The following is a 15465-nucleotide window of genomic DNA, read 5'->3' as shown; positions in this document are numbered from 1 at the left end:
CTAAGCATTGCTTTGCAGATGCTATCTATACCTGGGACTGTATTTTTATTTTTGTCTATAGCTTTACTGAATTCCTGCATACTGAAATTTCCTTCAGTATGTCATTGTATTCTTCTAGCCATGTATGAACTCAGTGTTTTTTAGCAAACATTTTTTTGTTCACAAAAATCTTTATTTTGATTAGCATCATTATTAATTTTTTGGAATACTTTTGCTAAATTGTCTGCTTGTTAGTACTGTTGTTTAATCACAGCTAACTCGAGCAATTAACTAAAAAAAACTAATTGTGGTTTAAAAATTGAGATTAATCACACTGTGAAACAATATAATACCAACTGAAATTTATTAAATGTTTTGGATGCTTGTCTACATTTTCAAATATTTAAATTTTCTATGCAACACAGAATAAAGTGTATAGTGATCACTTTATAGTTTATTGGAAATATTTGTGCCATAAAAATTATGAAGAAAAATAGTATTTTTCAATTCACCACTTACAAGTACTGTAGTGTGAGCTCTTTAACATGAGAGTGCAACTTACAAATATAAAGTTTTTTGGTGTTACTTAATTGTATTCACAAAAAAAATTTAAATATTTGGAGCCTACAAGTCCACTTAGTTCTACTTCTTCTTTAGCCAATTGCGCAGACAAATAAATTTGGTTACAATTTACAGAAGATAATGCTGCCTGCTTCTTGTTTACAATATCGCCTGAAAGTGAGAACAGGCATTCACATGGCATTTTTGGAGCAGACATTGCAAGGTGCCAGATGTGCTAAGGATATATATATCCCTCCATGCTTTCGGCCACTATTCCAGAGGACACACTTCCATGCTAATACTCATTAAAAAAATAATGCATTAACAAAATGTGTCACTGAACTCTTTGTTGGAGAATTGTATGTCTCCTGTTCTGTTTCACCTCCATTCTGCCATATATTTCATGTATAGCAGTCTCAGATGACGACCCAGCACATGTTGTTCATGTTAATAACTTTTTCACTTCAGATTTGACAGAACCTAAAAGAAGATACCACTCTGAGATTTCTAAAAATAGCTACAGCACTTCACCCAAGGTTTAAGAATCTGAAGTGCCATCCAAAATCTGAGGGTCAAGTTGTGTAGCATGACTTTAGAAGTCATAAGAGGGCAATACTCTGATGTAGAAACTACAGAACCTGAACTACCAAAAAAGGAAAATCAACTGCTGATCCTCTGATTCAGATGATGAAAATGAACATGCATCAGTCTGCTCCGCTTTTGATCTCAATCAAGCAGAACCAGTCATCAGCATGGACACATGTTCTCTGGAATGGTGGTTGAAGCATGAAGTAACAAATTAATCTTTAACATGTCTTGCACATAAATATCTTGTGACACTGGGTACAGTGATGCCATGCAAAAGCTTATTCTAACTTTCAGGAAACATTGTAAACTAAAAATGGGAAGCATTCTCTCTTGTAAATTGTATTCAAACTTGTTTGTCTGAGTAGCTGACTAAACAAGAAGTAGGACTGAATGGACTTTTAGGTTCTAATGTTTAACTCTGTTCTATTTTTAAATACAGTTGGTTTTGTACATAATTCTACATTTGCAATTTCAACTTTCATGACAAAGAGATTGCACTATGGTACTTGTATTAGGTGAACTAATAATACTCCTTTGTTTTTTATAATGCAAGTATTGGTAATCTATTATATATTTTAGAGAGTTTGTCTGTCTGTCTATTCATCTGTTTGTTTAAGAACTCCTCCTGGTTATTCCCCATAAACATTGTCAGGAAGCAAGGGAAAAGTGCACAAACTTGAGTTAAGTACCCGAGCAACATTGGGTAAATGTGCCAGCCCAAAATAAATGTAAAGTTAACACTGTACAATTTGTATTTTCCATTGTAATTGAAATCATTATACTTGAAAATGCAGAAAACATCCCAAAATATTTCAATAGATGGTATTCTACTATTGTTTAATGTGAGATTAATCATGATTAAATTTTTAATCACTTGAAAGCCCTATTGCTTTTCCTAAATTGAAATTTTCAACTTTGTCATTTACTATAAGACCAAGTGTAAATTTGTTTTTACCCCATATATCATAGATTATTTTCATTTGTTTATATATCTCTGAAATCATGGAATCGTTGTTCATTTTCCCTCAATACATTTTTTCAGCTCTTTCGCTGGTTTTCAAATAATTCTTTGTTCCACTGCTTTACATCATTTATACCTCATTAAGTTCTTGCTATTGATTATACTCGCTTGCTTATGTGCCTTACTTCTTTCTTTTCTTGCCACTTTACAATCTTCAGTCCACTGGGGCACTAGATTCCTGAATTTATGGAAATTCAATGTCTTATATATCACTAGATTGGTTGTTGCTACATCTCCTTTTATAATATTATCATGAAATTCTCCTAGATTATCACTTACACAACTGGTACTTAGAAACTGCATGCTTGTTAAAAAATTCTGTTTGCTTTTCCAAGGCTCCAGGCCTTGATGTTTTCAATATTACCTTGGCCTTGATATATAATTAGCATAGGGAAGTGATAACTTCCTATTCCAACTTCTTTATAGATTTCCTAGCTTAAAGTACATACTATACTGCTTGTTACAATTCCAAGATTTAAACAGGAAAGGATACCATCCACCAAATTAAACTAGGTTCTCTAGTATTGAGCAATACCAGGTTGTGCATATTAGTGAATTGTTCCAGGCATTTGCCATAATAATCCATTTTCCTGCTTCTCCTATTAAGGTCCCCACACACTATATATGACTCTTTGCCATCCACAACTAATGCTTCCATTTCCTGATTGTCTCGTTTTTTTACGTAGGCTGTAAACACCATCAATTTGTATAAAGATATTATTCTGATAATGAATTTCAACAGCATTGCATTAAAAAATGTAAATCCTGTACATCTATTGCAATGTAAATTAATCATCCTTTATAAATATATAGACAACATCTCTTTTTATTTTTCTGTCATGTTTAATTACACCATGCCTTAGAAGTCTACATTTTTTCACAAAGCACATTTCTTTTTATACACATGTCAGGTTTCTTTTCCATTTCAAAACTAGTTTTCTTTAATTCCTGACCATGTGTTATTCAATTACGTACATTCCAGCAAAAATCATTAGAACCATGTTGCTTAAACTATATTATTATCTTCATTTAAAATTGCATGAATGTAGTCTATCAAGAGATTGCCTATATGCAAATATTTTTCTGACAGCTTTATTATCATCTTTATTTTTTTCAGTCTTCTTTCCTACGTGTAAAGTGCAAATAATTTTTCAAAAATGCTTTACATTTCTCTTTGCTTACAAGTCAGACATCTTCCCTGGTTCCCCTTTCTGATCATGGTTGCTGAAGGGGAAATACGGAGTTGCTCAGATTCGTAAATGATCTGGAGAAAGACGTAGTGAGGTGGCAAAATTTGCAGATGATACTAAACTGCTCAAGGTAGTTAAGACCAAAGCAGACTGTGAAGAGTTTCAAAAAGATCTCACAAAACTAAGTGATTGGGCAACAAAAAGGCAATGAAATTTTATGTGGATAAATGTAAAGTAATTCACTTTGGAAAAAATAACCCCAACTATACATATAATATGATGGAGGCTAACTTAGCTACAACTAATCAGGAAAGAGATCTTGGAGTCATCGTGGATAGTTCTCTGAAGACGTCCACACGGTGTGCAGTGGCAGTCAAAAAAGCAAACAGGATGTTAGGAATCATTAAAAAAGGGGTAGAAAATAAGACGGAGAATATCTTATTGCCCTTATATAAATCTATGGTACACCCACATCTTGAATACTGAGTACAGATGTGGTCTCCTCATCTCAAAAAAAATGTATACTGGCATTAGAAAAGGTTGAGAGAAGGGTAACTAAAATGATTAGGGGTTTGGAACAGGTCCCATATGAGGAACAATTAAAAGAGACTAGGACTTTTCAGATTGGAAAAGAGGAGACTAAGGGGGGGATATGATAGAGGTATATAAAAGCATGAGTGGTGTGGAGAAAGGGAATAAGGAAAAGTGATTTACTTGTTCCATAGTATAAGAACTAGGGGCCACCAAATGAAACTAATGGGCAGCAGGTTTAAAACAAATAAAAGGAAGTTCTTCTTCTCACAGCGCATAGTCAATCTGTGGAACTCCTTGCCTGAGGAGGTTGTAAAGGCTAGGACTATAACAGGGTTTAAAAGAGAACTAGATAAATTCATGGAGGTTAAGTCCATTAGTGGCTATTAGCCAGTATGGGTAAGGTATGGTGTCCCTAGCTTCTGTTTGTCAGAGGGTGGAGATGGATGACAGGAGAGAGATCGCTTGATCATTACCTGTTTGGTTCACTCCCTGTGGGGCACCTGGCATTAGTCACTGTCAGCAGATAGGGTACCTTTGCTCTGACTCAGTATGGCCGTTCTTATGTTCTCACAGCAAACAGCAAAGAATGGGGAAGATGACTTCCCAAAACTGATGATTTACGTAATAATTTGGTTCACCAAGCCAACAACAAAACAACTGCTATAATATCTTACTGGTTGTCCAGAATCCAAAATCACAGCCCCCTTAAATTTCCCACCCAGTCAAGCAAATCAAATATATTCAGGATTATTTCAATATTTTTCACCACATATAAATAGAGACCTGCAAAGCCATGGATGTTCTCTTTATATCTGCAGATATCTGCAGATATCCACACCCACAGACATGGATATGGATATCCGTGGCTCATCATGCAGATGTTGATATAAATTTTGTATCTAGAGCCCTGCAGATTTGCAGATATCCACTTTATATCCACAGATCTGGATGTGGATATACACCGCTCATTTTTGCATATATGGGTGTGGATATGGATACACATTTTGTATGCATGTAAGGCTCTCTGTATAAAGTTCTACCAGTCCTAAGAAATCAGTCACATTACTCACCAGGTAAACGAATATTTCAGAGCTTATCCAAATAAATGCGTATAGCAAATTCTTATTAAGTAAATGAAAATATATTTTAAAAAAGAAAAGAGCAAGTGTATTTGGTTAAAACTCCTTATACATAAAGATATGAGTAAAGTTTTTAGGTCAGTTTCATAATAGAGATGGTGAGCTGAGAAGTTGCAAAAAGTTGTTTCAGAATCAATTCCATAGGTAATCCAGTAGGCCATCCATGTGCAGAGTCTGTATCAATTAGGCCATGAGAAACAATGGCAATCCAAACTGATGCTGGAGACCTCAGCTCTGTGACTCAAGCTTTCCTGATGCAGCATGAGCAGATCGAAGATTGCAGGATTGGGGCCTTATCCTTTTACAGATATCTTGCAAGCTTGCCTCTCAACAAATAATCAAAGCAGCAGACATTCATTGGATGAAGAATAGATAATATATATTGTGACTTTGAAGTCAATTCTATTTTCCATGTATACACAAATAATTAGTTTCACTGTTTAGCATAAGACAATTGTTCATTCAAGCAGTCAATAGGTAGTTTCCTATACACTTCAAAGAGAGATAAAAGCAATGGTATTTCACCATATGTTTCATCTAAATGTTAATATTTTCTTTTTATGCCTGATTCAATAGAATATAGTCACAAACAAACTGAAGTTTAGCAACTACAAGCTAATCCGGTTAACATCTAACAAGATATAAATAAATAGAGACAAATATATTCAACATCTTCAAATTCTATAATGATACAAGTTTACCTTTCAAAACTCTAGTCTATTTAACATACTTTGTTAGCTATTTATAAAAAATGGCCCTAATTACCATTTATATACTTCTCTAATATGTCTTTAAATGTTGAATGTGGATCATTTAGCCTGCTAATTGCTTTTCTCTCACTGGCTCAGTGTCACACATTTATATTAGCTTTCCTGCTTGAAATCCGCGTTGCTGTACCAGTCGTTCTTTTTTCTCACTGACATTTTCCTCCTTTTTCCACATTAAGCTGTGAATCTCTTTTGGTAGCTTCTTCCTCAGATAATTAATGGATAGTTTTAATTTTCTGTATCTCTCTAGCTCATTCTGCTGCCACACACCCTTCATGTGCTACACTGTGCTTTCCCCTGCAATTGCTGAATTTTAATACAACCATTCTTCTTCACATTAACCGTGTCTCTTTTCCCCTTACAGACAGCTGCCACATGCACAAAATACTGACATTTATAACATCTCAAAGGGGCCAGGATATATGATTTAACCCGGAAGAGTTGATATCCTATAAACCAAATCAGGTCGCATTGCACTTTTAGACGTTACTTGTCTGTTTGCGGATGGTTTGCTCTCCCTGCTAATCAGTTGCTTAACAAATAGCACTTCATCTTCATCCATACCCCTTTTAATTTCATCCTCAGTCATACCTAGTGGTACCCCATACATTAACCCTCTTGTTTTTGTCATAAATTTAGGTAGCTATTTTTATTTTTTTTAATTGTAGTTGTAAGAAGATTTTCAATTATTTGTTGTACATTCAACTAACAAATCTCCATCCTGCGTTTTTAGCTCTTCATAAACCTCTGATACATTGTCTAATCCATTTGCCTGTTTTCAAGGGATGAACACCTATTTTTACATGTTCAGTCAGTGATTTGATAATTATAAGATGTCAGTGCTTTTCCTAACACTTTTTTCAGTCCCCTCTTTTTCAGATCCAGATATGTCTACTCTTTTTTTCTTCCTTATAATCTGAAGCCATTCTTCTCCCCAAGTTGCTGCTTCTCCCTCATTTTCCAACACAACTTTTCACCTGTCTCTCAGGGTATGTCTGCACTACCACCCTAGTTCGAACTAGGGTGGTAATGTAGGCAACCGGAGTTGCAAATGAAGCCCGGGATTTGAATTTCCCGGACGCCGCCATTTTTAAATGTCCGCTAGTGCGGACTCCGTACCGCGCAACTACACGCAGCACGGACTAGGTAGTTCGGACTAGGCTTCCTAGTCCGAACTACCGTTACTCCTCGTCCGAGCCTAGTCCGAACTACCTAGTCCATGCTGCGTGTAGCCGCGCGGCACGGAGTCCGCACTAGCGGACATTTAAAAATGGCGGCGCCTGGCTTTATGCAAATGAAGCCCGGGAAATTCAAATCCCTGGCTTCATTTGCAACTCCGGTTGCCTACATTACCACCCTAGTTCGAACTAGGGTGGTAGTGTAGACATACCCTCAGCCTGTATTTCCAGGTAGCTAACCACCAGCCCAAGCTACCTCTGAGATCTAACCCCTCTGAGCTCTCAGACTTTTCCAGACTACATAACCAGCCATTAGCCTGCTCAGCAGCCATGCCATGCTACCTCACCTCATCCCACCTTGGACTGGACTACCTGGTCAAGCCCTCCAAATGTGCTTCTTATGCCATTAGTGCTTATTACTCAAGTTTCCCTCAGGTGTGCCATATAAGGTTAATTGATCTCTTATTGCCCACATTAACTCATGCAGTGATTATCTTGGATTATACCCCAGCACACCTCCATTCATTCCTTTCTATTCTTTCTTCTAAAGAGAAAATAAAGGCTGGGGGGGGGGGGGGGAGGGAGGGTGGAGAGGAGTGTCCCCATACTTGTCACTTTTAAATATAGCACTTTTATTTTAATTGAAGTCATATTTTCAGATGGAAAAAACTTTTCATCTGCATTGTTTTTACCAGCTCTTATTAGTACAAAATCATACAGGCTGTGGGCAAAGCACTGTGGAGTGTTCACATTACAGCCACTGTGGGCTTTCAATATTATCTGTGATAAAGGGACCAAGCTGGTTACTGTGTTTGAACATTTACCAGTTAACAGACTCTCCCAGAGAGCATCCGATACTGGGGCTCACATGACAAAACCACCAAACTACTTAAAAATACGTGTGAGTGACTGACTATGATGCCAAGAGGAAGATGGGTGGATTTATGCTAGCTACAGATGACTGTGGTACATAAGTAGCTGATTTTTTTTTCTAACATCATTGAATATAGGCATATTTGCCCAGACTCTGTGTATGGTATCTGAGATCTGAGCATTTGAAAATAATTTCAGGAGGTGAAGCAGTAGCAAGATCTCACCTGTCACATTTGTCATGCACAGATGAAATCTTAGCCAATAGACATTGATTATCAGTTGCCCTCATAATCCATGTTGTGTAAGGGCAACATGAGACACAGAGAATCCACTCTCCTTTCCTGGGCTCCACATTCCTCCATAATTCCATGGAAGTCACTTGCTGTTTCTTAAGGGACCAATACTGTAAACACAATATATTTGTTAATCCTTGAAAGTTCACGTAAGTAAGCTTTCAGATGCTTTTGCAGGCTTAATGTAAAGCAACTAGACATAACATTCCCCTGAGAAATTTCCAGTTTGCAAAACTGAGTCAGGTTAAGTAGGGTTAGTCTGAGAAATTCTCACAGCTATTCCTCCTTTCTCCCTTCCTCTGCCCCAGAGATTCAGAATGAAGGCCTTATGGGAAATTGGCTGAAAATATTTACATTTAAACATTAGTTACTTTTAAACATTGACTGACCCTCTGAGGCACACAGGTAGCAGCAGCCGGGGTTTGTTTGTTTGTTTGTTTGTTTGTTTGTTTGTTTGTTTGTTTGTTTGTTTTTGCGGGGAGGGGAGGGGAGGAGGAGTTTGTGGGGTTTTTCTTGACTGAGTACAAAGTATAGCACTATAGTTATAGTACTCAGGGGATCATCTGAGAATCAGAAATCACTGAAAAGCTCAATATTATCATAGTTTCTAAATAAGACCCCAGAGGCTAAATTTCAACACATATCAACGTGTCATAGCTTCAGTGTGTGTCATAGTCCTAGTATTTCCAACTTGTGTCCATACAAAGCATTCTATTGTAAAATCTATCACATGTGGAATATCTAAATTTAAGTCTAAACTCTCGGGATGAAATCCTGGCTCTATTGAATGAAATCATGGCTCTACTGAATACATTTGGATTTCTGCCATTGGCTTTAATGGAGCCAGAATTTCACCCTTGATCTGGTAGAGCTCAGAAGCACCAAGGAGACAGAGAACTAGCTTCAAGGAGTCTGTAAAACCCTCCTAAATTACTGAGCATTCAGTTTCTTTTCCCTACTAATCTTGACTTTCTCTGTCTGGGAAACAATGACACCCCTCCCACACTCCTAATGTTTCCAGTACATCACAAGCCAACTTGGCTCTGCTTCTTTGATTTGATTGTTCATATGGCAGCTTCTCCAAGGTTGTCAGCACAAATTTGGGAAAAGGGGGTTGTAATGAACATAAGCTCTTTCTATTCACTGGCAGAAGAACACCTGCGTTGTCTAGGCCCTATCTAAATGGTGGTTGTTATTATTTAAAAACAGAGAACTGCATTTATACAAAAGCAATCTCTTTGTGTACCCTGAGAACACTTCCTCAATAGATAATTTATGATGGGCCAATGTGGAATCAAAGATAGTTGCCTGTGATCTTTTAAGTAATGTTCAAAAGCCACGTATCAGAGTAAACACTGGGGGTGTGGCCCAGCCCAGCACCGCAACCCACAATCGTCCCAGCAGCTCTACAAAACTGCACTCATGGGAAGCCTCCTGCTGGCCAAATCTGCAAATGCCATGCCAAGCATTTAAAAGTTGGAAATTGCTCTCATTCCCACATCTCTGGAGGAAAAGCTATACTATTCCACCTTTCAGAACTGCTAAAAATAAAAAAGAAGAAAGTTCCATCAGAACACAGAGAGAGACCTGGAGGCAGAAAGTCATTGCATAGACCTGGCTAGCAGTATTTTAAGCAACTTGAAGCTGTTGTTAATGCGCCAGAGAACAAAACCTCCAAAATTAAAGAAGCAAATGTTAAAAAGATAATTTGGCTTTTTTTCAGGCCAAGTACACCAGTGTATGTGATGCTAGATAATTTCTTTTTGGAAAAGGAAGCCAGCCTGTGATTTGTCATTGAAAAGATCAGTCTAGGTCAAAAATGATAAATCCCAATGCTTTGAAACTCGCTTCCCTCAACATTAAAAAAAATACCTTTAGAGACTTTGTGCAAAATGGTCTGGCTTCTCTGGGTTAGTGTAGCCACATTTCATCATACTGCTGACATAATCAGGTGCTCTGCAGGGTTCCCTCTAATTTTTTCCTCTGCATGTGAGGAATGAATTTTGTTAGGTGCACCAATATGGAGATTGTGTGTGACACATCGCCTCCATATTGGTGCACCTGACGAAATTAATGTGGCAGAGCTGGGGCTAAGAGGTTTGGAGCATGGGAGGGGTCTTGAGGCGCCAACAGAATTGAGGTGCAGGGTCTGGATTCCATGTCAGATTGCCACAGCCTCATTATGTGACTTTGGCAAACTCATGTAATCCTCAGTCACTCAGTTCCCCCTCTGTAAAATAGAGATAATAATACATTGCTTCTCTTCCCCTCTCCTTTATATATCTTCTGTGTATTTGCACTGTACATTCTGTGGAGCAGGAACTGCTTGCTTATATATAAACAGAGTTCAGCACACTGAGCCCCATATCACCTACAAATACTAAGACACATAATAATAATAATAAAAAACTTCCTGAAAATGTAAGGGGTGGGATTATTCTGGTTGGTAAGGAAACCCCAATGTAATCTGTTTCTGATATACTCTCCACAAGGTGATGTACAAATTCTCTTTCCTGTACTACCTAGGAAGCACATAACCCAAAATGATTTTCCAAGAAGTTCTTCTAGGTGAAGGATTTCAGTAGGATTGATAATCTTCTAAATGTCTTTATTAATAGTAGCTTTCAGATGCTGGCACATATGCCTCTGGCCAATGTGAATATGCTTCTTCCACACAAAAATAGATGTCTTCCTACTGCATATGAATTGTCTGCTGGGATATATTATGATATTACCTATTAATTTATAGAGCAACTCAACAGCTTAACAGAATGATACCCTCCAAATATAACTGATACAGACGTTCAAAGGGCCTTAACTCATCTTCCACTGATGCGCTTGCAAAGTTATGTGCACCTCTGCACATTTGAGTACTAGCAGCTATTCTGTGCGCACCGTTATGCGTGTCAATCAGATAGCTGAAGAGATGCTCAGATCTATAAGCTGCATTCACATAAAGGTGACAGTGCCTTCTATTTGGCTTTCAGCATCTGTGCACACAAACAGATGCCACTTTAATGGCATTGCCTCCGGCAGTAAACAACAAACCCCTCTTTGCTGAGGCACCACAGGAGGAAGGTTGGACTATTTTCATGGAGGCTGGTGTGTCATTTGCCCAGGGCTTTCCAGCTTTGAGTCCTGGCACCTCTAGGCTTGATAGGTCATAGCTGCAAAACCTCTGGGCTTGTGGCATCAGTTATGAATGTTAAAAAAAAATTGTCTGTACTTCTTTCATTACAAATGGAGCAGTGATTGCGGATATGTCTACACAGCAACTGGACTCAGGGGGCTCAGGCTGCAGGGCAGTTTCATTGCTGTGTAGACTTCCAGGCTTCGGCTGGAGCCCAAACGAGTTTTTCTTTGCTCTATTGATATGACTCACACTATGCACTGTGGGGTATGATTTCCAGCTCATGGACACATGTTCTCACTCACCTGATAAGAGTTCACACAAGTATAGAGAGTCGTGTAGCTTCAGGAGCACAGGCAGCAACAGAACAGCTTATCCGTGCCACATACAAAGCTGCCTAAACACTATGGGTACGTACTTGGTATGGCTAAGCTGCTAGTTATACTTAAGCTAACTGTTGGTGAAGCACAAGTATTTGTACTCGAGCTGGGAGTCATGCCCTTATCTTGTAGCATACACACTCCAGAATTGTAAAGGGGCCTTAATACACATGTAACCTGTGGTGTAAATGGGCCTTGATGTAAATGAGATGCCAGCCCAGTATGTCCATTTAGCCATTTTTGACAGTCCTCAAGAGCTTTGTTTAACTGAAGTTGAAAAGTAGTTCTCTAGCTAACAGTCTCGCATTGGCCCAAACAAGATGTTTTCACACATGCTGCAGCTTAGACAACAGGTCGAGCTAGAAAAACTGAGAGTTTATTATTTGAAACCCACACACCACATAATCCATATTGGCAGCCAAAATCCAGCCACCTTTTGAAATATGGCTTTATGTTAAGATGAGAAGCATGTGTAGAAAAGCTCCATGCAGGGAAAAACCTGTGATAGGACAGGATCAATTTTTGTTGCCATGGCAATGCCTTTTCCAGTTAAATGAGGAACTTGCCATCTAACACAACCTGCAAATGTTTTCCAATAGCTTATAGTTTAATAAGGGTTGATCACTTGTACCATGTCAAGTAGGATGATAGAAAAGTCTCTGTGGCTATGTCTAGACTGCAAGCCTCTTTCGAAAGAGGCTCTTTCGAAAGATACTTTCGAAAGAGCCTCTTTCGAAAGAGAGCGTCTACACTGCACGCAGAACTTTCGAAAGAGCAAGCCGCTTTTTCGAAAGAAAGCACCCAGTGAGTCTGGATGCTCTCTTTCGAAGAAGCCCTATTTACATTCAAGAACGCCTTCTTTCGAAAGAAGCACTTTCGAAAGAAGGCGTTCTTCCTCGTGAAATGAGGTTTACCGCCGTCGAAAGAAAAGCCGCGTTCTTTCGATTTAATTTTGAAAGAACGCGGCTGCAGTCTAGACGCAGGTGAAGTTTTTTCGGAAAAAGGCTACTTTTCCCGAAAAAACCCCTGAGTCTGGACACAGCCTGTGTGTTTCCCCAACAAAATAGACATGAATGAAATGTTTGTACCATGAAGCTATTGTTCTTTACCTCAGCTGACACAGCAATCTAGAAAATGCTTCTACCTTCGCTTATCTCCTGTAATTTAGTCTTTGGGATCATATGATCAAGTACATAGTATCAGCCCTTTGCATTATTATGTCTCCTTTAAAGAGAAAAAAACTGTTTATGAAAAAGCCTCTAACACAATCAGAGCATGTATCCACCAATTATACAGCACCTTGCTGCAGGAGACATGCCCACCTCCCCCAGAAAAACTTTTTGAGATAGTTTCTGTGAAATGTTTTCAGAAGGCAATCAGTTCTCTGGTGCTTAAATATTTACCCAGTTTTTAGCACTCTGCAGCAGAAGGGGAATCAACAAAACCTTCTGCTCTTGTGAATGTCTTTTTCTGAATGAGAATTTAAAATTTTTGGCATTTGGTGTATCCATTGCCTTTAAGTGGTGCACCCTGAGAAAATATACCACTGCATGCAATAAGATTAGCAGGGGCTATCCTAATGCTTTAACATGCACAAGCTATCAGCTCTAGGCAAGCAGCCAGTCATTAAAGCTCTAACCTTAAACTCCTTAAAACTGAGCTCCATTCTCTTCTCTCCCACAGACTTACTGTAAGACCTCAGGCAAGTCACTGAGTTTGTGTCTCACCTGTCAAATGGAAATTTTAACCCTTATCTAACTTAAGGGAGTATCATGAAGATAAATAGAGTAAACGTTGTGATCTTATGGTATGGAGGAGCTTTGAATCATACAACCATTGGGTTAGAAGGAACCACAAGAGTCATACAGGCTAAAGCCTTGGCAAAAAGTGGGATTTGTTGTATCTAAACTAACCAAGGCAGAAAGTTATCCAGTCTCCTTTTGAAAACCTCCAGCTTCCATGACTTCTAGGCAGCCTATTCCATTGTCTTACTATTCTTACATTTAAGATGTTCTTTCCTGAGATTTAATTTATGATGTAGTTTGAATGCATCACTTTCTGCCCTCTGTGGCAAGCGAGAAAAGATTTTCTCTGACTTCTTTTATGGCAGCCTTTCAAAAATTTGAAGACTTCCTGTGGTTTGCATGCTACGCCTCTGTTAATGCGACCTAAAATTGCATTTGTTATTTTCTCATTGCATTGCTCACTCATCTTGAAGCTGTGATCTATTGCAACTTCCAGATCCCTTTCAACAATGCTGCTGCCAAGCCATTTAACCACCCTTCTGTATTTATGCATTTGGTTTCTCTTCCCTAAGTATGGTGCCTTACATTTGTCTTTGTTGAATTTTGTTTTGTTGTCTTTACCCCAGTTCATCAGTTTATGAAGATCCCTCTGACTTTTATCTGCATCCTTCAATGTGTTGGTGACCCCTCATAATGTTGTGACTTCTGCAAACCTGATTGGTGTGCTCTTTATTGCTACATCCCAGTCATTAGTAAAGATGTTAAATAACACCAGACTCAGAAAAGATCCCTGTGGAAACTCACTTGAGACTTCCCTCCAATCTGACATCATTCCATTATAGTTACTCTTTGTGGTTTTTAACCAATTATCTATCCACTTCATGGTAGGCTCCACCAAGCCTTCCTTTCTCCAGTTTACTTATCAGAATGTTATGTGGGACTATGTCAAAAGCCTTACTGAACTCCAGGTATGTTATGCTCACTGCATTCCCCTTATCCACCAAACCAATTACCCTGTCAAAGAAGGAAATGAAGCTGTTCTGGAATGATTTGTTCTTAGTAAATCCATACTAGTGATAGCCCTTCATCCTCCAAGTACTCACAAACTGAGTATTTTATATATTGCCCTCACAGTTTCCCAGATATCAAAATTGGGCGGACTGGTCTATAGTTCACCTACTTCTCCTTTTCCCCCTTTTTATATGAAATATGTAAGTTCATCTCCAGACTTCCAAGACCTCTCCTGCTATCCATGAATTTTCAGTTGTTATTGCCAGTGGCTGCAAGGGTTTTTTTGTTTTGTTTTGTTTTTTTCCATTTAATTCTTTCAGCGCCCTGGGGTGAATAGAATCCAGCCCTGTAGTCATCTGGTCATGTATTATTTGTTGTTAGAAGATTGAAGCAAAGTAGGCAACCTAGACCTCCCTCATTGCAACTTGAGACCATTGCTCCTCAGTCTGTCATTTGTCACCACTGAGAACAGCCTCTCTCCATCCTCTTTGGAACCCACCCCCCTTCTGGTAGTTGAAGGCTGCTATCAAATCCCCCCTCACTCTTTTCTTCTGTAGACTAAATAAGCCTGATTCTCTCCCAAATTCCTCCCATATAAGTACCGAAGATAGACATGAGAAATGAGTTCTGCAGAATAAAACATTTCTGAGCCAATTATCTAAAATGATACTATGATTCAAATGTCCAATATACAAAATTTTGATTATCCTTTGCTGAACCAAATGCAATGGCTAATGCATTTTTCATATACACTACAGTATTATACTCAGCTTGAGAGTTACACCCTAAACTATGCAATTCTGTGTACTGTTGAGCCTAGTCACAGCTTGCACATAATGTAGAGATGCACTGAAGTTGCTCTAACCTGTGCTAGAAGCCAAAATAGCCTCTGGACACCACCAGAATCTTTCTCTACTTCTGCTGCACCCTTCAGAGGATGCGCAGCAAAGGACAGAACCTACAGTATTTGGAATACATCCCCCAGGAACAGTGCCTGCATTAACCGTCTCTCTGGGGCTACTACTATACAAAATAAAACAGCGGCAGTAAGTCTCAAAGAGCTTGAAAGGCCTGTA

The 15465-nt window shown here is 38.6% G+C and overlaps 1 long non-coding RNA gene across 2 annotated transcripts in view; it reads right to left on the bottom strand.

Annotated features, from left to right (window-relative positions):
- Positions 1-15465, bottom strand: part of LOC142827034 (uncharacterized) — a 42014-nt gene that overhangs the window by 6172 nt on the left and 20377 nt on the right. The gene's annotated exons all lie outside the window — the stretch shown is intronic.

The sequence above is a fragment of the Pelodiscus sinensis genome, chromosome 1, assembly GCF_049634645.1.
Source record: "Pelodiscus sinensis isolate JC-2024 chromosome 1, ASM4963464v1, whole genome shotgun sequence".
In the NCBI taxonomy this organism is placed as follows: domain Eukaryota; kingdom Metazoa; phylum Chordata; order Testudines; family Trionychidae; genus Pelodiscus; species Pelodiscus sinensis.
Note: the sequence above shows the minus strand (reverse complement) of the source record. Positions and strands in the feature narration are given on the sequence as shown.